Raw genomic sequence first — 25,906 nt, forward strand, 5'->3', positions numbered from 1 at the left:
GACATGATCTTACACTAAACAAATAAATGAGTGATCAGAAGGTGTTTATGGGACTGGCATTAATCAGAAGTCAACATGGTGGATTAGTATCCAAGACGGGTCACTTTTGTCTCCATACGTTCTATAACCTTCTCCTTTTTCAAAATACAACTGAGAATATTGGTGCAGGTGCAAGGCATGCAAGTTTTTACTCTTCTGTCTTCAATATCACAGTCATGAAGACAGAAGAGGGAGCCCAGAATTTTCCCTCCAGAGGTTCTCACATCCCTTTCTTACTGTGATTCTTTTCTCAGGTTCCCTACACTCACCTTAGCTGCACCTGTGTTTTCGTGACCACTCACATAGAAAATAACAGTAGCAAACTCACTGCTGTCACTGTGCAGCAACCTTTGTTACCACAGTGAGTCACACTTTTTACTAACATTTTACTAACCTCTGGAGGGAAAATTCTGGGCTCTAGAGAATGTGAAAGGAACTCTTCAAAAAATAAAAGAGTATAGTATTTGAAGACCGATGTAGAAATCGACTAATGAAAACACAACAATAGAGCTGAAACATTGACACATGCATATATAAACAAAGTCAAAAGAAAAAGTAATGAAAAGAGATGAATTTTAAATATGCATTTCAGGGTATTGAATATTCATCTGGAGAAATAAAATTTACTTTTAAACTCATTTTATGCACAAAATCAATTTCAGGTGGATCATAACCTATAGATGAAAAAGAATTCAATAGAGTACCCAGAATTTAAATTAGGAAAATAAATTCATTACAATAGGTAGGTATTCTTAAAAAGCAACTGGAAAGCGTTTAGCCTATGAGAGAAATGTTAGCATAAGTTGATATGAGTAAGGATACCGTGTCAAGCTCAAGGTTGTTCTTTTCCTTTCCTTTAGGGATTTAGCTCAGATTCAGAGCTACAACTTTCAGAAGGTAGTAGTGTCAACCTGTTGAGATGTTGTATGCTATCAGTCTACACATTTTGGGTATTGTGTAAACTAATAGGAAAATAAAACATAAGGACATCAAACTCACTATGCTCAAGAGAAAGTTAGGCTTGGGAACTGAGTTATGCAAACAAATTTCCTTTTGTCCCAAAACAGATAGCTGTAATTATACATGTTTACTTAATCTTTTGCAAAATGTAGATCTACAGAACATGAGATGAATGCATAATTGACTTTCCCCCCGACTTCTCTATTTTGAAATGTAATATGTGGATTCAATGGGTGCTAATTAATGCCTCACAAAAATGTAACCACTTGCCTCACTGCCTACTCGACTTTTTCCTTTTTTCCCTCCTTGCCCTACTGTCTACTTTTTCCCCTTTAAATACTGAAATCATCAGAACCTACTTGGAAAAAGCACAGGCCACAGACCCTACTGTAACTTGTGTTTCTTTTTCGTGGGTGCATCCTCAACCTTGGCAAAATCAAACTCTAAATTGATTTAGACCTGTCTCAGTAACTATTTCCAACTTCAGCCATGTACCTGCAAAAGTCGTGAAGTCATCGAGATATAAATTCTCTCTTCCTTCACCTAAGAGTTGTCCCTTTAGAAATGCAAATTTAAGGTCACCTAGCCAACAACTGCGTAGGGCAATGAAATAGGTAGTTGAAAAAGATTGCTCATCTAAAGGAGGTGAAAAAAACTTCAAATACAACTCTTCATAAATCTCTATGATCTGCTTCTGCCTATGTGTATGTCTATGAATTTGTGTCATATAAATGTGATGATTCACTAGCAAAATATATGAAAGAGTTTTAATTGTCATAAAAAGTGTTTAGCTCCAATATTTTATCAGAAAAATAAAAAATAACTCAAATGTCTTTAGTTCAAATGACTTTAATAATCTTTAGTAAATAAAGCTAATTTAAAAATTATTGGCACAGAAAAAATTCTGCACACCTACAACCAGACGATCGTCAACAAAGTTGACAAAAACAAGCAATGGAGAAAGGACTTTCCATTCAGTAAATGGTACTAATGTAACTGGCTAGCCATATATAGAAGATGGACACTAGACCCTTCTTTATACCATATGTTTAATATTAAAATCAATTCAAGATGGAAAAATGACTTAAATATAAAACCCAAAACTATAAAAGCTCAGGAAGATGATAACCTACGAAATACTATTCTGAACATTGATCTTGGGAAAGATTTCATGATGACGACACCAAAAGCAATTACAAAAAAACCACAAAAATTGATGAATGGAATGTAACTAAACTAAAAAGGCTCTGCACAGCAAAAGAAACTATCAACAGAGTAGAATGAGAGAAAATATTTGCAAACTATGCATCCATAAAAAGTGGGCAAAGGGTTGAGTGTGGTGGCTCTCACCTATAATGTCAACACTTTGAGAAGCAAAGGGAAGAAGATTGCTTGAGTCCAGAAGATTGAGAACAGCCTGAGCAACACAGTGAGACAACGTCTCCACAGAAAAATAAAATTAGCCAGGAGTGGTGGTGCATAGCTATTCGGGAGGCTGAGGTAGGAGGATCACTTGGGGGCATCGGTGGTTGAAGTTGCAGTGAGTCATGATTGCACCACTGTATTCCAGCCTAGGTGACAGAGTGAGACTCTACCTCATGCACACACAACATGTTTTAAAAGGCCAGAGGGCATAAACAGACACTTTTCAAAAGGAGACACACCCATAGCCAACACGCATAGGAAAAACTGCTCAACATTACTAATCATTAGAGAAATGCAAATCAAAAACCACAATAAGATACTATCTCACGCCAGTCGAAATGACTATTATTAAGGAGTTAAAAAATAACAGATGCTGGTGAGGTTGTGGAGAAAAGAGGATGCTTATACACTGCTGGTTGGAATGTTAACTAGTACAGCCACTATGGAAAGCAGTGTGGTGATTTATCAAAGAACTTAAAACAGAATTGGCATTTGACCCAGCAATCCCATTATTGGGTATATGCCAAAGGAATATAAATCATTCTACCATGAAAACACATGCAGGGTATGTTCATTGCAGCACTATTCACAACAGCAAAGACATGGAATCAACCTAAATACCCATCAGTGGAAGACTGGATAAAAAAAAATATGGTACGAATACACCATGGAATACAATGCAGCAATAAAAAGAATAGATCATGTCCTCTGCAGCAACATGGATGGAGCTGGACGTCATTATCCTCATCAAACTAATACAGGAGCATAAAACCAAATACTGCATGTTCTCACATACTATAAATGAGACCTAAACATTGAGAACACATGGACACAAAGAAGGACCCAAAAGACACTACAGCTTACCTGAGGGTACAAAGTAAGAAGAGAGAGATTGAAAAACTACCTTTTCGGTACCACACTTATTGCCAGGATAATGAAATAATCTGTGCATCACATCCCCATGACACACAATTTACCTATATAACCTACACATGTACCCCTGAACCTAAAATAAAAGGCAAAAAAAAAAAAAATTATAGGTAAAAGTACAATTTAAATGTCTTTAGAATTCTTTAAATATTTTGTCTGAATAATCAGGCAGCTCAGATACTGTTTTAGCTAGATGCTTTAAGGCTGTAAACTGCTCCTTTGATATTTGTAATAATTATTTGACTTGTCTTGCTTGTAGCCATAGTAAGTCCAGGGGATATGTGGAGTTCTTAGCCCAACTGTGCCCTCTGACTGTGCTGGGAAGGATGAGACATTACCTGCATCTCTGCCTTTTGTCCTGGGCTTTGCATCTGACAAAAAACTGCTTACTTCCTAGGTTTTTCACTAAAAATCAGAGTTGTTGACAGTTAAAATTACAATTAACATATGTAGTTAAATCTACTAGATACATGCAAAGTTTTAGGGAAAGTAAGATGTGTTTTCAGAAAAAAATTATAGGACAGCATGTGAAAATGTTTTTTTTTTTTTTTTTTTGCAGCGGGTGTGTTAGAGTTGTCTTTAAGCTCTGCTGTCCACGGGTGGCCTAAGTATTAATAGCTCAATGGGCCCTCTGCCTTTTCACGTAAGGTGACTGCCCTCCACCAGCGAGGGCAAAGGGCCAGTGTGACAGCCTTCTGTATACACACTTGTGGCTCCCTAGCTCTTGTGTGGCATCCAGGAAAAATGAAGTTGCACAAACAAATTGAAGGATGGTAAATGTGGGGGATTTTATTGCTGATGAAAATGGCTCTCATTGAGAAGTGGAGCTGAAGAGGGAACGTGGAGGTAGGTAATCTTCCCCTGAAGTCTGGCCATCTCCACCTGAATTCTTCTCTGAAGTTATGTCATCAAGCTGTCCCTCTGAAGTCCAGCTGCTTCTCTCCTACATCCAGCCATAGTCCCTGATGTCCAGTTGCTTCTCCTCTCTGTCCGCTGAGTCTAGGGTCTTTATAGGCACAGGATGGGGTGCGGTGGGCCATGGGTGGTTTAGGAAAAGGTAACATTCAAGCAGGAAAACAGGGATATAAGTTCGCACTTTGGACCACAGTCTCAGGCTTTTCAGCTTGAGGGTGGGGCTTTACTAAGGACCTCTGTCTGCCTAGAATTTCTCTGCCTCTTGTTGCTATCACAAGTACCTGTAAGTATCATTTGCATCAATTATAAAAATTATTATTATTATTTTTTGAGACGGAGTCTTGCTCTGTTGCCCAGGCTGGAGTGCAGTGGCGCGATCTTGGCTCACTGCAAGCTCTGCCTCCCAGGTTCCCGCCATTATCCCGCCTCAGACTACCAAGTAGCTGGGACTACAGGTGCCCGCCACCACGCCCAGCTAATTCTTTGTATTTTCAGAAGAGATGGGGTTTCACCATGTTAGCCAGGATGGTCTCGATCTCCTGACCTCGTGATCCATCCGTCTCGGCCTCCCAAAGTGCTGGGATTACAGGCGTGAGCGACCGTGCCTGGCCAAAAATTATTTTTTAAACATTATTTTATGTCACAATAAAAACATAAAACTATGAAAAACTGTAACACAAATACTTTTTAATCACTTAGAAAATACATATATATTGAAAATAATTATTTTGAACTTGAATAAATGTGGATAATGGTCTTATATCACTCCTATGATCACATAAGATAAAAAATGAAAGCAAAATAGGTAATATTTTCTAAAATGTCACATATTTAGATCAAACTCTTCTGAACCACTTTTCAATTCACTTTGTCCATGATTTCTCCTATGTTAGCATCATCTCTGCTGACTAGAAGCTTTGCTGATGCCACACTTATTGTGAGAGTACCATAAAACTTTCTGTTAGATTATCTTTCTGATCTACCAACATCCCTCTGCAAGTTTTAATGTTTAAAGATATCACCAGAAAGTGAAAATGGAAGTGTTTTTATACCACGTTTATGTGTGTGCACAAAAAAGCAATCAAATTATGCCTGTCTTCTGACCAATCATGTTTTTACAACATTAATTTTATGATACATCTCTATTTGAAAGATGTACAAATAAGTCCTTTAAAACAAATGGAACACACTATTTTTCTTTGTGACTGCCTCTTTCTTAGTATAAAATCATGGTGTATCATCTTATGTATTCTGGTCTATTATGGAGGAAAAGTTGAACAACTTGATTTAATTAACTTCTACCCTAGGATTAGAGATATCAGTGTTATTAGTGAACTACTAGAATTTCTATTTTAAATTTTGCTGTGAATTATTTTAATTTTATAATGCCTAGTCCTTCATTTTGGATATAGGTTTGACTTGCCAATAGCAGAAACAACGTTTAGAAATCCATGGCAGTTTCCATTTTGTACCCTCCTCTAAGTCCTCAATGTAGTCATTCCAGATAACGCCTTATAAAACCTCCTCCAGGTGACTACTGCATGTAGAACAGCTGGACACAACCTTTATCTCACCCACACTAACCCCTGTGGGAACTGCACAGATTATTCTGCAGTAATTACCTCTCTGGCACAGCATGAGTCTTTGGAAATCATGCTTGCTTGATCTTAACTCACCAATTTGAACCCCTCATGAGAAACCTGCTTAGGTAACACTCCAAAACTGAATTGTGATCTTTAATTTTAGGAGTCAACTAACTGTATTAAGGAATACCTAGAACACTGGCAGAGAATTACTTCTGGGTCTGTGAGGGTTTTATCATAAAAGTCTGATATGTGAGTCAGTGGACAGAGTGGGAAAGATCCTGTGATGGATCAGGGACCCCCCTGTGAGGAGCCTTTGGATTCCCCAAGCAGGGAAATAAAGGAAAATCTCAAGTTTCTTCAAGGAAAATCCCATGTACCTAGCTAGCACTAAGAAGTAAATAAGGAAAGTGATAAGCAAGAAGGTAACAGTAGTCCAAGGACTTAAGAGTCAGGAGATGTTTGGTTCCCTGCAGAAACCAAAGATAACATGTTAACATATATTCCTGAGTCATTTTTCATAAACCAAGGCCCCCATCAGATGGATCTGCTGATATGTAGACCTCAAATAAGGGGGACTTGAAGACTGAACTCTGACTGCCATTCTTCGTCCTCAATTTCTTTCTGAAAGGCCTAGAGGGAGTCACATCCATGAGTCATGGCTAACATTTTTTTCTGCTGACCCCAAATTTTAAAACAAAGCTTCTCTTCTTTAACAAATTGCAAGTTAGAAAATCTGCCTATGACCTATAAACCCATTTGACCCTTGCTTCAAGATATTCTACTCTTTTAGGCCAAAACCAATGTGTAACTTCCATGTATTGATTTATAATTTTACCAGTAACTTCTACTTTACTGAAATTTACCCTGCTATTAAAAACCCTTATGTACAAGACATTGGGGAGATTGGAATCTAAGCATTACCTGCCTGATCCTCCTTGCTTGACACTCTTCAATTGAACTTTTCTCCCACCACAAATGTCAGTGTAGATATCTGTGTGAGCAGACCTGCGCTAGGTTCTGTAACAATCCACCCTCTATGTGGGTAAGCACCATCCAGTGGGATGGGGGCTCAGATGGAACAAAAAAAATAAGTGAGAATGATTTTGCTTTCCCTCCTCCCTGAAGCTGGTACATTCTCTACCTCCTGCCCTTGGACATCTTAACTACAGGCTCTCTGTCCTTGGGATTCCAGGACTTACTTCTGCATCCCTTCAGGTTCTCAGGCCTTTGACCTCAGACTGAGAATTACACTGTCAACTTTTCTCATTCTGAGACTGTCAGCCTTAGAATGAGCCATGCTGCTACTCCACCATCTGTCAATCTATAATTGGTCTGTCTCTCTGGAGAACACTAACACAGGTTTTTTTTTAAAACCATGAATGGTTGTAGAGAACCAGAATTGCAAGGATGTTTTATTTATTTGTTTTGGGGGTTTCTAAAATTGGATCTCCAACCTAATAAGTAAAAATGCTGAAGACTCTACTTCTAATAGTATGGAGACCGCTGATAGTCCACATCATGAACTGCTTAAGTGACATGCAAACATCTGCCTCTGGCACTCCAAATCAACCACTGATAAGAGGTAAGGCATTTAGCGACTCTTGATAGCACATCTTCAAACATCTATGGAAAACTAAGGACTCTGCTATTAGTGTTGCTGAGCAAAGGAAAACATAAAAAAGATAAACTAATTGCAGCACTATTCACAATAGCAAAGACTTGGAATCAACCCAAATGTCCATCAGTGACAGATTGGATTAAGAAAATGTGGCACATATACACCATGGAATACTATGCAGCCATAAAAAAGGATGAGTTTGAGTCCTTTGTAGGGACTTGGATGCAGCTGGAATCCATCATTCTTAGCAAACTATCACAAGAACAGAAAACCAAACACCGCATGTTCTCACTCATAGGTGGGAACTGAACAATGAGATCACTCGGACTCAGGAAGGGGAACATCACACACCGGGGCCTATCATGGGGAGGGGGGAGGGGGGAGGGATTGCATTGGGAGTTATACCTGATGTAAATGACGAGTTGATGGGTGCAGCACAGCAACATGGCACAAGTATACATATGTAACAAACCTGCACGTTATGCACATGTACCCTACAACTTAAAGTATAATAATAATAAATAAATTAAAAAAAAAAAAAAAAAAAAAAAAAAGATAAACTAAAAGATTCAAATTCAGAATCCAGGTCCACATAAAAAACAGAGCTTCTATGTATGCTCTGAGGTGAGAATTGTATCTCCTGTAGTCACAGGGATGAAAATGCTGAAAATCAAATGCAATCCCACACCATGCAATTGGCTGAATTACAATGAAAGTTGCACTTTCAGCCTAGCATGGTGTCTACTGTAAATTTAGAGCACTGTTTAGGAAAGAATGGGACCCTGTAAATTGGGTTGGGAACATTTGGGGAGACCATGTTGAGGCTGGAGACATTGGGCTCTGAAATGCTGATGTCTTCTTTGCCAGCAGAAGTGGCTCCTTAAACCCACCCGCTTGGCAGTGGTCTCCCCATCATCATCATCGGTATAAGCAGTTTTGTCTGAAGGGATTAATCCATCCTTAACTGAGAAAAGGTAATGGACTCTCCGGAGGCAGTTGCCAAGTAATGCAATGATGATTCTCCTCAGGACCCATATCTTTTTCCTTCTAGACCTATCATTAGTCCTGAGTTCCAATAGGCCTTTAAAGGTGATACACCTTATATGTGTGACCCATGGGAGGTTATTAAAGTCCAAGAAAACAATTTCAGTTTTCTAATTTGCATAACCAAATCTGGGGGACATGTGTGGAAAAGGATATTAAGTGTTGGGATATTGGTGGAGGAAACATAAACTTGGATCAAGCCAAATTTATTTATACGGGCCCATTATACAAAGATTCTGGTTTTAATGTTGCTGCATGGGTAGTTAGAAAGGGCTCTAACAGTTTGTTTGATTGGTTGGTTGAATCACGAATCAAAAGGTGGCCTTCCTTCATCCAGCTGGATATGCCTGATCTCCCTTGACTTAATGTAGAGGAAAAGATTCGAAGGCTTAGAATGAATGGGACTCTAGAGTGCATTTGGTATTTGGAATTCTACTCAGCCACACCTGGAGGGGCCAAAAGACACACCTTTCACCAATACTGTGAGAAACAGATTTGTGAGTGGAGCCCCAGCATCCCTGAAGAACCTCCTGATTGCTCTTCTCTGTAGGCTGAATCTTATAATGAGAACCACAGTCACTCAATGGGAAAATTTAAATGCACTGGGAATAACTGGATCCCAGAGATCCTGGGTTTACTTGGTAGCTGTCAACCTTCAGAGTCAAGATTGGCACAGTTATCATCATAGTCATCAAAGGTAAGGAAATGTTCAGGTTAGTCTGACTCAAGTAGACCTATGGTGTTGGCCACATGGTGTTCTTAGAAGTGAAATCGGTAAGAAGCTTAAGAAGTTCTTAATTGATCTGAAAAGACTGAAAACATTTAGGTTACGTGAACAAAAGTCTAATTCAAATCATAAAAGTAGAGAAAATACAGTCCATACTCAAATCCCAGACTTGAGCAAGTTTACAGTCAAGAATGCCTTGAATGAAGTGGAAACTAGGTCCCCTTGATGAAGGACCCAGGTATACCATGAAAACTTTATACTGTTAGTCTTTCTCCTATCCTTCCCCAAAGGAACCTACAACCTTTAACCAGGGTAAATGTGTTTTATGGAAATGAATATAGTAACAACTTTTAGGGGACTACTAGACACTGGCTCTGCACTTACATTGATTCCAGGAGACCCAAAACATCATGTGGACTACCCAGTCAGAGTAAGTGATTATGGAGGTTAAGTGATTAATCAAGTTTTAAATCAAACCACAGTGGGTGTAGTGGGTCCCCAAACACTTACTCTGGTGATTTCCCCAGTTCCAGATGCACAGCTGTAATAGACAGACTTAGCTCCTGGCACATTTCCCCTACTGGTTCCCTGACCTGTGAAGTGAGGGCTAGTATGGTGAGAGAGCCTAAATGGAAGGCACTAGAGCTGCCTCTACCTAGGAAAATGGAAAATCACATTCATAACCATATACCTGGAAGGATTGCAGAGATTACCACCACCATCAAAGACTTAAAAGATGCAGGGGTTATATCCTCCTGGATGAATCCATTCATTCATGGATTTATACATCAGTGGGTTATCATGTGAGAGCAACTGTTGACTTTTTAAGAGAAAAAGAGACCTTCACTAGCATGCTCAGCATCCTTATCAGCTGATATCCTGTATTGTCTAAGGACTGTTCTGAGAGTCCCTAGCAGCATGAGGCCCTCACCAGATGTGGCCCCTAAACCTTAGACTTACCAGCCTCCACAATTGTAAGAAATACTTTGTTTTCTTTACAAGTTACCCAGTTTTTGTATTTGGTTACAAGCAACAGAAAAGGGACTAATATGGAAAACTGGTAACAATTAGTGGGTCTTTGCTGAAAATGAACACCTGAAAATGTGAAAGTGCCTTTGAAACTCAGTGATGGGCAGAGACTAGAAGAATCCGGAGAGGCAGAATATAAAAAGCCGGTGTTCTTGTGAGGGTTTAGAAGATAAGAAGACTAGGAAAAATTTAGGAGTCCTTAGAGATTGATGAAGTGGTTGTGACCAGACTGCTGATAAAAATATGGAGAGTAAAGGCTATTTTGACAAGGTTTCTGACGTAACTAAGAAAAAAGTATCAGAAACTGGAGTCAAGAACATCTCTGTTAAAAATTGTCAAATACCATCCTGGCTAACACGGTGAAACCTCGTCTCTACTAAAAATATAAAAAATTAGCCGGGCGAGGTGGCAGGCACCTGTAGTCCCAGCTACTCGGGAGGCTGAGGCAGGAGAATGGTGTGAACCCGGGAGGCGGAGCCTGCAGTGAGCCGAGATCGCGCCACTGCACTCCAGCCTGGGCGAAAGAGTGAGACTCCGTCTCAAAAAAAAGAAAAAAAAAATTGGCAAATAACTTGGCTGAATTGTGTTCATGTCTAAGGGCTTTGTGAAAGGACTAACTTCAGAGTGATGAACTGGGGAATCTGGCAGAAGAAATTTCTAAGCTGCAAAGTGTTCAGGCTGTAGTGTGGTTACCTCTAACTGCTTAAGGTGAACCGGTAGAGAAAATGTAAGTATAAAAAAAGTGTGAAAAATTGCAGCCTGGCCATATGGTAGAAAGAATGAGAGAGCATTTGCAGGAGAAAAATTTAAGAGTGTTGCAGAACCAAAGCTTGCCAGAAATTAGCATGGTTAAAATGGAGCCAGTTGTTAATAGACAAGATAATGAGACAGAGGCCACACAGCAGGTCAGTTTTCTTCCAGACAGCTCTTCCCATGACAGGCCCAGAGGCCTAGGAAGACAGAAGGACTTCTGGAGACAGGCTGGGCCACTGTCCTGTACCACCTGAGGGTGCTAATTCCAGCTGCTTTGGCTCAAATGCCCAAGGTGCTCTGGTTCTGAAAGGTACAAGCCCCAGACCTTAGAGATGACCATGTGGTGATAATTATATAGGCTTAAAGAAATGAACTGTGGAGTCTTGGCAGCCTCCACAAATTTCAGAGGATTTCTTCGAAGCCTGGTAGTGTACAGAGACTTGTCGTAAGGGCAGATCTACTGAAGACAGCCCCTAATAGAGGGATATCAAGCACAAATGTGGAATTGAAACTGCTGCAGAGTTCACCCGCGCAATGCCCAGAGAAGCCACAGAAGTGAGGTTCCTGTGGAGAGTCCTCACACGAGTAATGCCTAGTGGAGTAGAGAAAGTGGTACCACTGCCAGGACCCCAGAAGTGTGGAGTCTGCAGGCAATGCCTGCCTGGGAAGAACCTGAGGTAGCTGACTGCAATCAGCATAGCACCCACAGGGACTCTACCAAGCAAAGTCATAGAGTGACACTGCCTGATGTTTTGTGGGTCCAACCCTCACCCCAGTGGGCTCAGGAGTCAGATATAGAGAAGAAAATATATTCCAGCTTTACCATGTAATGTTGACCCTGCTGGTTGAACTTGCTTGGGACCTGTTACATTCTTAATTTTGCCTACTTCTCTCTTTTGGAATGTGTACATTATGCTTATCTGGAAATCACCTTTGAAAAACTTATGAATGAGAAAATTATTACATTCAAAAAGATATGACTTAACTGACTCCATCTTGCTTTTAACTTCCAAGCTGCCCTTGTTCATTCTTGGGCAAAGGCCAAACTAACTTTGAGAGGAATTTAGTTTCTAGCTTAACTTTGAAATAAAGATGATACAAGTCCCTCAGTGAAATAAACCTGCTCATTGCTTGGGGACCAGACTACCTTTGTAAAACCAACAAATTAACCACAGTAATAGAAAGTATGGCTCAGGAGTCATACAGCCAGAGGCCACAAGATTGCTAACCTCCCCAATTGTTCCTAGAGATAACAATAATACCGTAAAACCTAAGATTGGTGTTTGCAGTATTTTTCAGACCCTGCATTCTGATGAATCAGCTGGTGCTACCCAAACCAGTAACCTGGCTCATCTGGACTTGTGGCCCCCACCAGGAACTGACTCAATGCAAGACAACAGCTGTTGCTCCCTGTGATTTCAACTCTGACCCAACCAGAAAAACTATCCTTTCTCTAGCCCCCTGCCCACCAAACTATCGACATAAAACCCGAGCCTCTGAACTTTTGGGGAGGCTGTTTTAAGTAATAAAAAAACTGTGGTCTTTCATTAGCTACCTCTGTGTGTATTAAACTCTTTCTCTATAGCAATTTCCCTGTCTTCATAAATTGCCTCTATCTGGGCAGCAGCCAAGATGAACCCATCAGGCCATTATGAATTCAGGAACTAATCTGGGATAGTCCTTGTGGGTACCTGCCCATGGTTCTGCAGCCCCTCACCAGTGGCAGATCTGGAGGCCAGCCCAAGTGTCCACCTAGGTCTCTTGAACTAAAGACTGCCTCTGGCACACTCTCTACCAGTAAGCTACTGTCGACCATAGTGCATGGATCAAACTGCAAAGGGTAGCTCCCGGAAGACACCTTTTAACCTGGTTTGGTGAGTGTTCCCCTTCTCCTGATTTGTTGGTCTCCTTAGAGGCATTGCAGCTCCATCATGGAAACTGTGCAGCTCTCCCTAAGTTTGTAAAAAGAGTCTCTGTCGACCTTCAAGGCAAAGTAGCCACATCAAGGGGACTGTTTATCTCTTGCTAAATTGTAGGAAGAGTCTCGGTTTTGGATGACTTACCCCTACTTAGATGGAAATGGGGGATTTGTTGGAGGAATACTCTTCTGGTTTGGAATCTAGTCAGAAACGCTGGTTTGGAAGGCCCTCTGTTTTTCTTTATTTCATCGTGTGTGTTTGTATATGGGGAGAAGATCTCTGAAGGAACTGCTGATAGCAGGCTTGTCTAGTTTGATCACTCACATTCAGGAAGCCCTTAAGGAATTGGTAGCAGGAGCTGAACAGATCTAACTCAGGGTGACCAGCCACACTTTCATCTTGCCTGGAGACCACCCATTGAAACTCCTGGTCAGAAATCATCCCTCCCCACTTTGAGAGGATCACAGACAACAGGGGACAATGGGTACAAGTTTGAGCTTTGCCAGGTTAATACTTGGGTGCTAAGTGGGGTGACAAGTGTTTGCATTTTGTCACATGCATTTTGCTCCAGTCAAAATGGAAGACGTTAATTTGGTTCTCCTTGCAGCCCATGGGGTGGCATATTGCAAAATTGACAGGCTTTTGCCTATGGTTTCATGAAATGAAAATGGATTTTCTTTTGTAACATAGCTTAGTTCCCACAGCTATGGTGCAGCAAACAGGCTCATCAAAAGTCTCTCCACTCTCGTGGAAGCTGCAGAGAAAGCTAACCTGGAAACCTGGCAATGAGGCAAAAAGGGTAAGAGTTACTAATTAGCCAGGCATCTGGCCACTCTGTGCAAACCAGCTGAATTAATGGTAAGTATCACTGCTTATCTCCTCTGCAAGGTTTGCTTAATAGGGAAGAAGATTATTCTTTTTAGTATTTTGGTCTTTCTATGTCAATCTGTCATGGAGAGAAGTACCACAGGATAGAATGTGGACCTAGGACTCCCATATGCCTGGTGTTCAAGCTGGCCCTGCAGACAGGTCAGTTACAAACTTTGCTGTGGGTCCTTGACAAAAAAGATGAGATTTCCCTCTTGTCTTTGGGAACTTGACTTTGTAACCCTTTAAGGGTACTCTTCCTTTGCCTTCCACATGTGGAGGGTGGGGATTTTGGGGTTCATGTCAGGCAGTCAATCTGAAAGGACACATAGTAGTAATGCCATGGCTAGACTTAATATTCTCTCGAACAGTTAACATCATTTGCAAGCTCAGAGCTGCATCTTCCAGATTGTTTCTGGGAAAACGAATGGTATTGCCCCACACTGCAGCCAGTAACTATGGTTTTGCCTTTTTATTGCAGCAGTGTGGGATTGATTCTCAGGTCAAATAGTAAGCCATTTCTGGTGTGATATTTGCAGACTTTTCACCACTTACTGATTATCTTTCTCTGCATGGACATCTTCTGACTCTTTGCCTTGAATTTTCCTCTCTCTGAGCTATCTTTAGGGATATTTTAAATCTTTTAACAACTGCTTGCATCTCTTTGAGACACCTCATGCATCCATGGTTAAGTCATAATCTTAGTTAAGGCTTATGGCTTTCACATGGGAAGTTACCTTTGGTAAAGTTCAGAGCCAGAAACACTGCCTGTTTGTTTCAGCTAGAATCTATTAATAGAAGATTTATGACTTTTTGTTTGAAATGCTGATTATTTTTGCTTTGGCTTTCACAGTAAAGAAAATATTTTTCTCTTGAGCTAATTATAGCTTTTAATAACTGAGCAAGGTAAACTCTTGTGAACAAAATGTGGAGCATCTTTCTTTTTCTCTATCTGATTCCACCAAAATTTGAAAACTATTGTGAATATTCTTAACATATACACATACAGTTATTTACATAAGTGCAATAAGAATCTGTTTATCGATTCTTGGCGCACCCAAGATGGCCAAATAGGAACAGCTCCAGCCTCCAGCTCCCAGCGTGAGCGACACAGAATACAGGTGATTTCTGCATTTTCAACTGAGGTACCGGGTTCATCTCACTGGGGCGTGTTGGACAGTTGGTGCTGGTCCGCGTGTGCAACCCGACCAGTGAGAGCTGAAGCAGGGCGAGGCATCGCCTCACCTGGGAAGCGCAAGGGGGAAGGGAATTCCTTTTCCTAGCCAAAGGAAATTGAGACACACAACACCTGGAAAATTGGGTAACTCCCACCCTAATACTGCACTTTACCAAGGGTCTTAGCAAACAGCACATCAGGAGATTATATTGCACACCTGGCCCGGAGGGTCCCATGCCCATGCAGCCTCCCTCATTGCTAGCACAGCAGTCTGAGATCTAACTGCAAGGTGGCAGCGAGGCTGGGGGAGGGGCACCCACCATTACTGAAGCTTAAGTGGGTAAATAAAGCCACTGGGAAGCTCGAATTGGGTGGAGACCACCACAGCTCAAGGAGGCCAGCCTGCCTCTGTAGACTCCTCCTGTGGGGACAGTGCATAGCTAAACATAAAGCAGCAGAAACTTCAGCAGAGGTAATTGCCCCTGTCTAACAGCTTTGAAGAGAGCAGTGGATCTCACAGCACGGACGTTGAGATCTGAGAACAGACAGACTGCCTGCTCAAGTGGGTCCCTGACCCCTGAGTAGCCTAACTGGGAGACATCCCCCACTAGGTGCAGACCTACACCTCACACCTCACACGGCGGGGTACACCCCTGAGACAAAGTTTCCAGAGCAAAAATCAGACAGCAACACTCGTTGTTCGGCAATATTCTATCTTCTGCAGCCTCTGCTTCTGATACCCAGGCAAACAGGGTCTGGAGTGAACCTCAAGCTAACTCCAATAGACCTACAGCTGAGGGTCCTGACTGTTAGAAGGAAAACTAACAAACAGAAAGGACACCCACATCAAAACCCCATCAGTACGTCACCATCATCAAAGACCAAAGGCAGATAAAACCACAAAGATGGGGAAAAAGAAGTGCAGACAAACTGGAAATTCAAAAAATCAGAGCGCATCTCCCCCTCCAAAGGAACGCAGCTCATCGGAGCAACGGAACAAAGCTGGACAGAGAATGACTTTGATGAGTTGAGAGCATAAGGCCTCAGTCGATCAAACTTCTCAGAGCTAAAGGAGGAACTATGTACCCAGTGCAAAGAAACTAAAAACCTTGAAAAAAGAATGGAAGAATGGATAACTAGAATAATCAATGCAGAGAAGACTTTAAAATAACTGATAGAGATGAAAACCATAACACAAGAACTACGTGACAAATGCACAAGCTTCAGTGACTGACTCGATCAACTAGAAGAAAGAGTATCAGCGATCGAAGATCAAATGAATGAAATGAAGCAAGAAAAGACGTGCAGAGAAAAAACACTAAAAAGAAATGAAAAAAGCCTCCAAGAAATATGGGATTAAGTGAAAAGACCAAATCTGTGTCTGATTGGGGTGCCTGAAAGTGACGGGGAAAATGGAACCAAGTTGGAAAACACTCTGCAGGATATCATCCAGCAGAACTTCCCCAACCTAGTAAGGCAGGCCAACATTCAAATTCAGGAAATACAGAGAACGCTACAAAGATACTCCTTGAGAAGAGCAACTCCAAGACACATAATTGCCAGAGTCACCAAAGTTGAAATGAAGGAAAAAATGTTAACGGCAGCCAGAGAGAAAGGTCGGGTTACACACAAAGGGAAGCCCATCAGACTAATAGCAGATCTCTCGGCAGAAACTCTCCAAGCCAGAGGAGAGTGGGGGCCAATACTCAACATTCTTAAAGAAAAGAATTTTCAAACCAGAATTTCATATCCAGCCAAACTAAGTTTCATAAGTGAAGGAGAAATAAAATCCTTTACAGACAAGCAAATGCTTAGAGATTTTGTCACCACCAGGCCTGCCTTACAAGAGATCCTGAAGGAAGCACTAAACATGGAAAGGAACAACAGGTACCAGCCATTGCAAAAACATGTCAAAATGTAAAGTCCATCAATGCTAGGAAGAAACTGCATCAACTAGTGAGCAAAATAACCAGCTAATATCATAATAACAGGATCAAGTTCACACATAACAATATTAACCTTAAATGTAAATGGACTAAATGGTCCAATTAAAAGACACAGACTGGCAAATTGGATAAAGAGTCAAGACCCATCAGTTTGCTGTATTCAGGAGACCCATCTCACATGCAGAGACACACATAGGCTCAAAATAAAGGGAAGGAGGAAGATCTACCAAGCAAATGGACAACAAAAAAAAGCAGGGGTTGCACTCCTAGTCTCTGATAAAACAGACTTTAAACCATCAAAGATCAAAAGAGACAAAGAAGGCCATTACATAATGGTAAAGGGATCAATTCATCAGGAAGAGCTAACTATCCTAAATATATATATGCACCCAATACAGGAGCACCCACATTCATAAAGCAAGTCCTTAGAAACCTACATAGAGACTTAGACTCCCATACAATAGTAATGGGAGACTTTAACACCCCACTGTCAACATTAGACAGATTAACAAGACAGAAAGTTAACAAGGATATCCAGGAATTGAACTCAACTCTGCACTAAGCGGACCTAATAGACATCTACAGAACTCTCCACCCCAAATCAACATTCTTCTCAGCATCACATTGCACTTATTCCAAAATTGACCACATAGTTGGAAGTAAAGCACTCCTCAGAAAATGTAAAAGAACAGAAATTATAACAAACTGTCTCTCAGACCACAGTGCAATGAAACCAGAACTCAGGACTAAGAAACTCAATCAAAACTGCTCAACTACATGAAAACTGAACAACCTGCTCCTGAATGACTACTGGGAACCTAACGAAATGAAGGCAGAAATAAAGATGTTCTTTGAAACCAATGAAAACAAAGATACAACATAGCAGAATCTCTGGGACACATTTAAAGCAATGTGTAGAGGGAAATTTATAGCACTAAATGCCCACAAGAGAAAGCAGGAAAGATCTAAAATTGACACCCTAACATCACAATTAAAAGAACTAGAGAAGCAAGAGCAAACACATTCAACAGCTAGCAGAAGGCAAGAAATAACTAAGATCAGAGCAGAACTGAAGGAGATAGAGACACAAAAAACCCTCCAAAAAATCAATGAATCCAGGAGCTGGTTTTTTGAAAAGATCAATAAAATTGATAGACTGCTAGCAAGACTAATAAAGAAGAAAAGAGAGAAGAATCAAATAGACGCAATAAAAAATGATAAAGGGGATATCAGCACCGACCCCACAGAAATACAAACTACCATCAGAGAATACGATAAACATCTCTACGCAAATAAACTAGAAAACCTAGAAGAAATGGATAATTTCCTGGCCACTTACACTCTCCCAAGACTAAACCAGGAAGAAGATGAATCCCTGAATAGACCAATAGCAGGCTCTGAAATTGAGGCAATAATTAATAGCCCACCAACCAAAAAAAGTCTGGGACCAGACGGATTCACAGCCAAATTCTACCAGAGGTACAAGGTACCATTCCTTCTGAAACTATTCCAATCAATAGAAAAAGAGGGAATCCTCCCCAACTCATTTTACGAGGCCAGCATCATCCTGATACCAAAGCCTAACAGAGATACAACACAAAAAGAGAATTTTAGACCAATATCCCTGATGAACATCGATGCAAAAATCCTCAATAAAATACTGGCAAACCGAATCCAGCAGCACATCAAAAAGTCTATCCACCATGATTAAGTGGGCTTCATCCCTGGGATGCAAGGCTGGTTCAACATATGCAAATCAATAAATGTAATCCAGCATATAAACAGAACCAAAGACAAAAACCACGATTATCACAATAGATGCAGAAAAGGCCTTTGACAAAATTCAACAGCCCTTCATGCTAAAAACTCTCAATAAATTCGGTATTGATGGAAAGTATCTCAAAAAAATAAGAACTATTTATGACAAACCCACAGTCAATATCATACTGAATGGGCAAAAACTGGAAGCATTCCCTTTGAAAACTGGCATAAGACAGGGATGCCCTCTCTCACCACTCCTATTCAACATAGTGTTGGAAGTTCTGGCCAGGGCAATCAGGCAAGAGAAAGAAATAAAGGGTGTTCAGTCAGGAAAAGAAGAAGTCAAATTGTCCCTGTTTGCAGATGACATGATTGTATATTTAGAAAACCCCATTGCCTCAGCCCCAAATCTCCTTAAGCTGATAAGCAACTTCAGCAAAGTCTCAGGATACAAAATCAATGTGCAAAAATCACAAGCATTCTTATACACCAGTAACAGACAAACAGAGAGCCAAATCATGAATGAACTCCCATTCACAATAGCTTCAAAGAGAATAAAATACCTAGGAATCCAACTTACAAGGGATGTAAAGAACCTCTTCAATGAGAACTACAAACCACTGCTCAGTGATATAAAAGAGGACACAAACAAATGGAAGAACATACAGCCAAAAGAACAAAGCTGGAGGCATCACCCTACCTGACTTCAAACTATACAAGGCTACAGTAACCAAAACAGCATGGTACTGGTACCAAAACAGAGATATAGACCAATGGAAGAGAACAGAGCCCTCAGAAATAATACCACACATCTACAGCCATCTAATCTTTGACAAACCTGACAAAAACAAGAAACGGGGAAAGATTCCCTATTTAATAAATGGTGCTGGGAAAATTGGCTAACCATAAGTAGAAAGCTGAAACTGGATCCTTTCCTTACTCTTTATAGGAAAATTAATTCGAGATGGATTAGAGACTTAAATGTTAGACCTAAAACCATAAAAACCCTAGAAGAAAACCTAGGTAATACCATTCAGGACATAGGCATGGGCAAGGATTTCATGTCTAAAACACCAAAAGCAACAGCAACAAAAGCCAAAATTGACAAATGGGATCCAATTAAACTAAAGAGTTTCTGCACAGCAAAAGAAACTACCATCAGAGTGAACAGGCAACCTACAGAATGGGAGAAAATTTTTGCAATCTACTCATCTGACAAAGGGCTAATAATATCCAGAACCTATAAAGAACTCAATAAAATTTACAAGAAAAAAACAACTCCATCAAAAAGTGGGCAAAGGGTATGAACAGATACTTCTCAAAAGAAGACATTCATACAGCCAACAGACACATGAAAAAATGCTCATCATCACTCGCCATCAGAGAAATGCAAATCAAAACCACAATGAGATACCATCTCACACCAGTTAGAATGGCAATCATTAAAAAATCAGGAAACAACAGGTGCTGCAGAGGATGTGGAGAAATAGGAACACTTTTACACTGTTGGTGGGACTGTAAACTAGTTCAACCATTGTGGAAAACAGTGTGGCAATTCCTCAAGGATCTAGAACTAGAAATACCATTTGACCCAGCCATCCCATTACTGGGGATATACCCAAAGGATCATAAGTCATGCTGCTATAAAGACACATGCACACGTATGTTTATTGCGGCACTATTCACAATAGCAAAGACATGGAATCAACCCAAATGTCCATCAGTGGATTAAGAAAATGTGGCACATATACACCATGGAATACTATGCAGCCATAAAAAAGTATGAGTTCGTGTCCTTTGTAGGGACATGCATGCAGCTGGAAACCATCATTCTCAGCAAACTATTGCAGGAACAGAAAACCAAATACCGCATGTTCTCACTCATAGGTGGGAAGTGAACGAGATCACTTGGACACAGGAAGGGGAACATCACACACCGGGTCCTATTGTGGGGAGGGAGTGGGGGAGGGATAGCATTAAGAGATATACCTAATGTAAATGATGAGTTAATGGGTGCAGCACACCAACATAGCACATGTATACATATGTAACAAACCTGCACATTGTGCACATGTACCCTAGAACTTAAAAAAAATAAATAAATAAAATATATATATATATATATTCTTCTTAAGAAAAAAAAGAACTCTTCTTTTAGTATGAGGTGTTTGGAGAGATAGGAGACCACATATGTTTAAAGTTTATCTAATACTATTGAAATAATTATTTAGTTTGTTAATTTCATGAATTAAACTAGATTTTGTAATGCAAAATATATTTTGCATTTATAGGATGAATGCAAATTTATCACGGTGTGTTATATTTTTCATATATTCTTGGATAAGTCAGTTTGCCAACATTTTTAAAGGATTTTTACATCTATATTAATGAGTAAATCATTTTTTCTGTCTAAAAAAAAAAATCTGTTTATCTCTTTTCTTTTGTAACAGAACACAAGCAGAGACAACGGTTATTTTACCAAAGATATGGTTGTATTTTATCAACAGACTGACATACTTTCAGATATAAACGGAATGCCTTAAGGAATTAGTTAAGTTATAGAGATGACAAAAGTTTCTTGTGGAAACTGCCTTCATAACTTGTCTACACAGTCCTTTTATGGGGTTCCTGACTGGCAGTAAGTAAAAAATCACTTTTTAAAAATCCTAAATTTATCTTGGGACCTTAAGAAAAGAGGAATTCACTCAATCTATACAGGTATTTGTAGGCACAAATAAATCCATAGGTGGACTCAAGGCTTTTAATCGGCTGGGCGTGGTGACTCAGGCCTGCAATTCCAGCACTTTGGGAGGTGAAGGCGGGTGGATCACCTGAGGTCAGGGATTCAAGACCAGCCTGGCCAACATGATGAAACCCCATCTCTACTAAAAATACAAAAATTAGCCAGGCATGGTTATGGGTGCTTGTAATCCCAGCTACTCAGGAGGCTGAGGCAGGAGAATTGCTTGAACCTGGGAGGTGGAGGTTGCAGCGAGCCAAGATCATGCCATTGCACTCCAGCCTGGGTGGCAGAGTGAGGGTCTGTCTCAAAAAAAAAAAAAAAAAAAAAAAAAAAGTCCAGTCAGAGATTCCTTATAGAACACGGTTCCAGCAAAGCCAAATCAGAAAGAGCCTATATGGCAAATAATTATTCTGGTTGTTTTTTATGGAAATAATCAGGCTAAGTATAATAAGACTAAAACTCATTCTGATGATAATTGTGTCCTACTATAACTTGTCTTTAATAAAAATGGGGACTGGTTGGGCTGCAAATTTTCTAGTTTTATGCTCTGCTTCCCTTTCAAATATATTTCAGTTTCAGGTAATCTCTTTGTTCACGCATAGGAACATACAATTTTAGCAACAGCCAGGTCACGTGTCAAATGCTCTGCTGCTTCGAAATGTCTTCTGCCAGATACCCTAAATCATCTCTCTCAAGTTCAAAGTTCCACAGATCTTTAGGGCAGGGCAAAATGCCACCAGTCACATAGCAAGAGTGATGTTTTCTCTGGTTCCCAATAAGTTCCTCATCTCCATCTGAGTCCATTCAGCCTGTACTTCACTGTCCATATTACTATCAACATTTTGATTGTGACAGGAAAATAAATCTTGGCACCCCAAAATGACTAAGGTAAAGGGAAAAGTCACGCTGGGTACTGCTTAGGGCAAACCTGCCTCCCATTCTATTCAAAGTCATCCCTTTGAGGCTTACCTGAGACAAATGCATATCTGATTGCTTCCTCTCCACTATTGTTTATGTAAAAATACAGATTCATGGAGTCAGACTAAATTGTGTATTCAGCAGAAGGCTGATCAAGGACTCAAAATAATGCAACCTTTTTGTCTCTTATGTACTTCTAACCTGGAAGCCCCCACTTCGAGTTGTCCCACCTTCCAGGACCAAACCAATGTACCTTACACATATTGATTGATGTCTCATATCTCCCTAAAATGTATAAAAAGTAAAAGCAAGCTGTACTCCTGAACACCTTGGGCAAATGTCTCAAGACTTCCTAAGGCTGTCTCATGGGTGTATCCTTAACTTGGTAAAATAAACTTTCTAAATTGACTGAGACCTGTCTCAGATATTTGGGGTTCACATGGTCAAAACCATTCCGCAAGTATCTAGGTTGTTCCAAACTTTCCCATATCTTCCTATCCTCTTCTGAGCTCTGAAAACTTCCAACCTCTGCCTGCTACCCAGTTCAAAAGTTGCTTCTACATTTTCAGTTATCTTCATAGCAGTACCCCACTCTCTTAGTACCAATTTTCTCTATCAGTCCATTTTCACACTGCTGTAAAGAACTACCTGAGACTGGGTAATTTATGAAGTGAAAAGATGTAATTGACTTACGTTACTGCACGGCTGGGGAGGCCTCAGGAAACTTACAGTCATGGCCAAAGGCAAAGGGGAAATAAGGCAGGCAGCAGGAGAGAGAGGGGTGGAGTTGTGGGGGAAGTGCCACACTTCAAAACCATCCAATCTCATGAGAACTCATCCACTATCAAAAGAACAGCAAGGGGGAAATCTGTCCCCATGATCCATTCACCTCCCACCAGGCCCCTCTTCCAACACATGAGGATTACACTTTGAGATGAGACTTGCGTGAGGACACAGAGTGAAACCGTGTCATGGCAGCTCTCTGAAAACAGAAAAATCTAGATAATTTCAGCCCTAATCATAGAAATATAAACAACAATCTCTGAAACTTGTAATGTAAATCCAATTATTTATTTATTTATTTATTTGTTTATTTATTTAAGAGATGATGCCTTACTGTATTGTCCAGGCTGGAGTGCAGCAGCTATTCACAGGCACAATCTTTGTGTACTACAGCCTCAAACTCCTGGTGTCAAGTGATCATTCTACCTACTCTCCCTAGTAGCTGGACTATAGGTGTGTGCCACCACGCTTGCTCAGATACAGTTTCTCAATTCAGAAAGTTGCATTTCTATTTTTTTTGTCTTTCCCATGGTCATTCTAATAATGTGGATAATTATCCTGCAAGTCATTTTATGATTAGTTACTGCAAATGTAAACGCATTATAGTTTCCATACAATCTTCTGTGCTGTTTACTTGTTACTAGACTCAATTCTACTTTTAGATACTACCTGAGAAAACAGATGGGCTTTGCTGTTCCCAGAAGAATAGAGTGAATAAAATAGAAACTCATATTACTTATATTTAATAATGATACTGCATTTGCATCATAAGTTTCAGGTTCCACAAAAGCTCATTTAAGTTAATAGCAAGTCTTGATCTCAAATATATGAGCATGTCTACACTTCCTATTTATTCTAAAATAATTTCAAATTTATAGAGCAGTGCTAAGCTCTTACATATATATATCCTTCAATCTCCTATAATATTAATATTATACATAACCATAGAATATCTATGAAAACTCAGAAATTGATAAAGGTACAAAACTATTAACTAAAGTATTGTCTGTCTTCATATTTTACCAGATTTTCCACTAATTCAATTTTTCTGTTTTTGGATCTAATTCAGGATAACATATTACATTTATCATCAAGTGTACTATTGTTTATTGCAGCATAGCCTATTACCATGTAGCTTAGTGGCTCAAAAGCACACACATATTACTCACAGTTTCTCTGGGTCAGGAATCCAGATGTAGATGATGACTGAGACTGAGGTCTGACCTGAAGGATCAGCTGGGGAAGGATCATCTTCCAAGCTCACATGACTGCTCAGCTCAAGAAGACTTCACCACTGAATTATTCCAAACCTTTAAAATATCAATAGCAATTTTTCACTAACTGTTCTCCACAAAAATACAAACCACAGAGAAGAGATCGGTGTGCAATGCATTCTATGAAGCAGTTTCCTCTGATGCCACAACCAGAAAAAAGACAGTCCAAAAAAGGAAAACTATAAACTAATATGCTTTATGGATACCCAGGCAATAATCCTCAAGCAAATACTTCCAATGTAAGTCAGAATCATGAAACAGGCTTATATACTAATACCAAAGGTATTTATTTACTCAGGATCACAAGTTTGGTACAGCATATAAAAAGAATTAGTGTAATACGCTATATTAAAAAAAAACACTATATGACAAAAGCCTCATTATCACATCTAAAGATGCAGAATAAGCACTTGACAAATCCAGATCCAACACCCATTCACAGTAAAAATACTCATTAAGTTTTGCATAGAAGGGAATGTTCTTTATCTAAAAAGGGCATCTATGAAAATCTCACATAACACCAAAAGGTATCAAGTAACTTTTAGTAATTTCCCCAAGATTAGAAACACTAAACAGTTATTGACTCCTGTGAATTTTATTAAACATTATGCTTGAGGATGTAATTGAGAAAATTAGGCTAGGAAAATAAATATAAGTCTTCCAGATTGAAAAGGAAGAAGTCGAACTATCTCTATTGGCCAGTGACATAATCTAGTGTATGGAAAATCTTAAGGAATCCACTAAAATAAGGTTGAAATAACAACAAAAACAAAAAGTTCAGTAATGCAGTAGTATGCAAGATCAATGGAAAAAACTGCTCTTACACAATACAAAGGAATCAAAAAATAAAACTCAGAAAATGATTTCATTTAATATAGCAGCAGAAAGGAAATATATTTGAAAATAAATTTAACATAACAACTGCAAGATATATACACTGAAACTTTAAAAAGATATTGAAGTATTAAATAAATCCTAAATAAATGATAAAACGTTAGATTTTCGTTGATCAGAATGCTATTAAATATTAACCAAGATGCTAATACTTTCCGAATGTATCTGCGGGTTCAATATAGTCCCTGCAGAAATTCTAGCTTGCACTTATTTTTTATTTTTTGAAATAATTGGATCACTGATTTTAACATGTACAGGAAAATAAAATTGATCCAGGTCAGCCAAAAGAACATTAAAATTGTTTAAAAAATACAAATGGTATTTGCAAAAGTTCTGCCCTTACAGAGATGGAGGATGATTCTCTACTTAAGTATGTGCTTTTCATAGTGACTTTTTATCAAACAAGTACATCATGAAGAGGGAGAAAAATTATTACTTTTGTAGTAGAGAAAACCGAACTGAACTACTTCATCCAGATAATAAAACTAACGTTAACAGTGATAAAGTGGCTGGGTCACTGTAATCCCAGCACCTTGGGATGCCAAGGTGGGAGAATTATTTGAAGCCAGGACTTGGAAACCAGGCTGGGAAATAGGAA

At 39.7% G+C, this 25,906-nt stretch overlaps 1 long non-coding RNA gene across 1 annotated transcript in view; it reads right to left on the reverse strand.

Annotated features, from left to right (window-relative positions):
• Positions 1–25,906, reverse strand: part of LOC144329819 (uncharacterized) — a 61,826-nt gene that overhangs the window by 18,821 nt on the left and 17,099 nt on the right. Inside the window, exon 6 of the long non-coding RNA XR_013395457.1 lies at positions 24,310–24,450. This is a non-coding gene — a long non-coding RNA (uncharacterized LOC144329819). The remainder of the gene's footprint in view (positions 1–24,309; positions 24,451–25,906) is intronic.

Source organism: Macaca mulatta, chromosome 7 (assembly GCF_049350105.2).
Source record: "Macaca mulatta isolate MMU2019108-1 chromosome 7, T2T-MMU8v2.0, whole genome shotgun sequence".
NCBI classification, from domain to species: Eukaryota; Metazoa; Chordata; class Mammalia; order Primates; family Cercopithecidae; genus Macaca; species Macaca mulatta.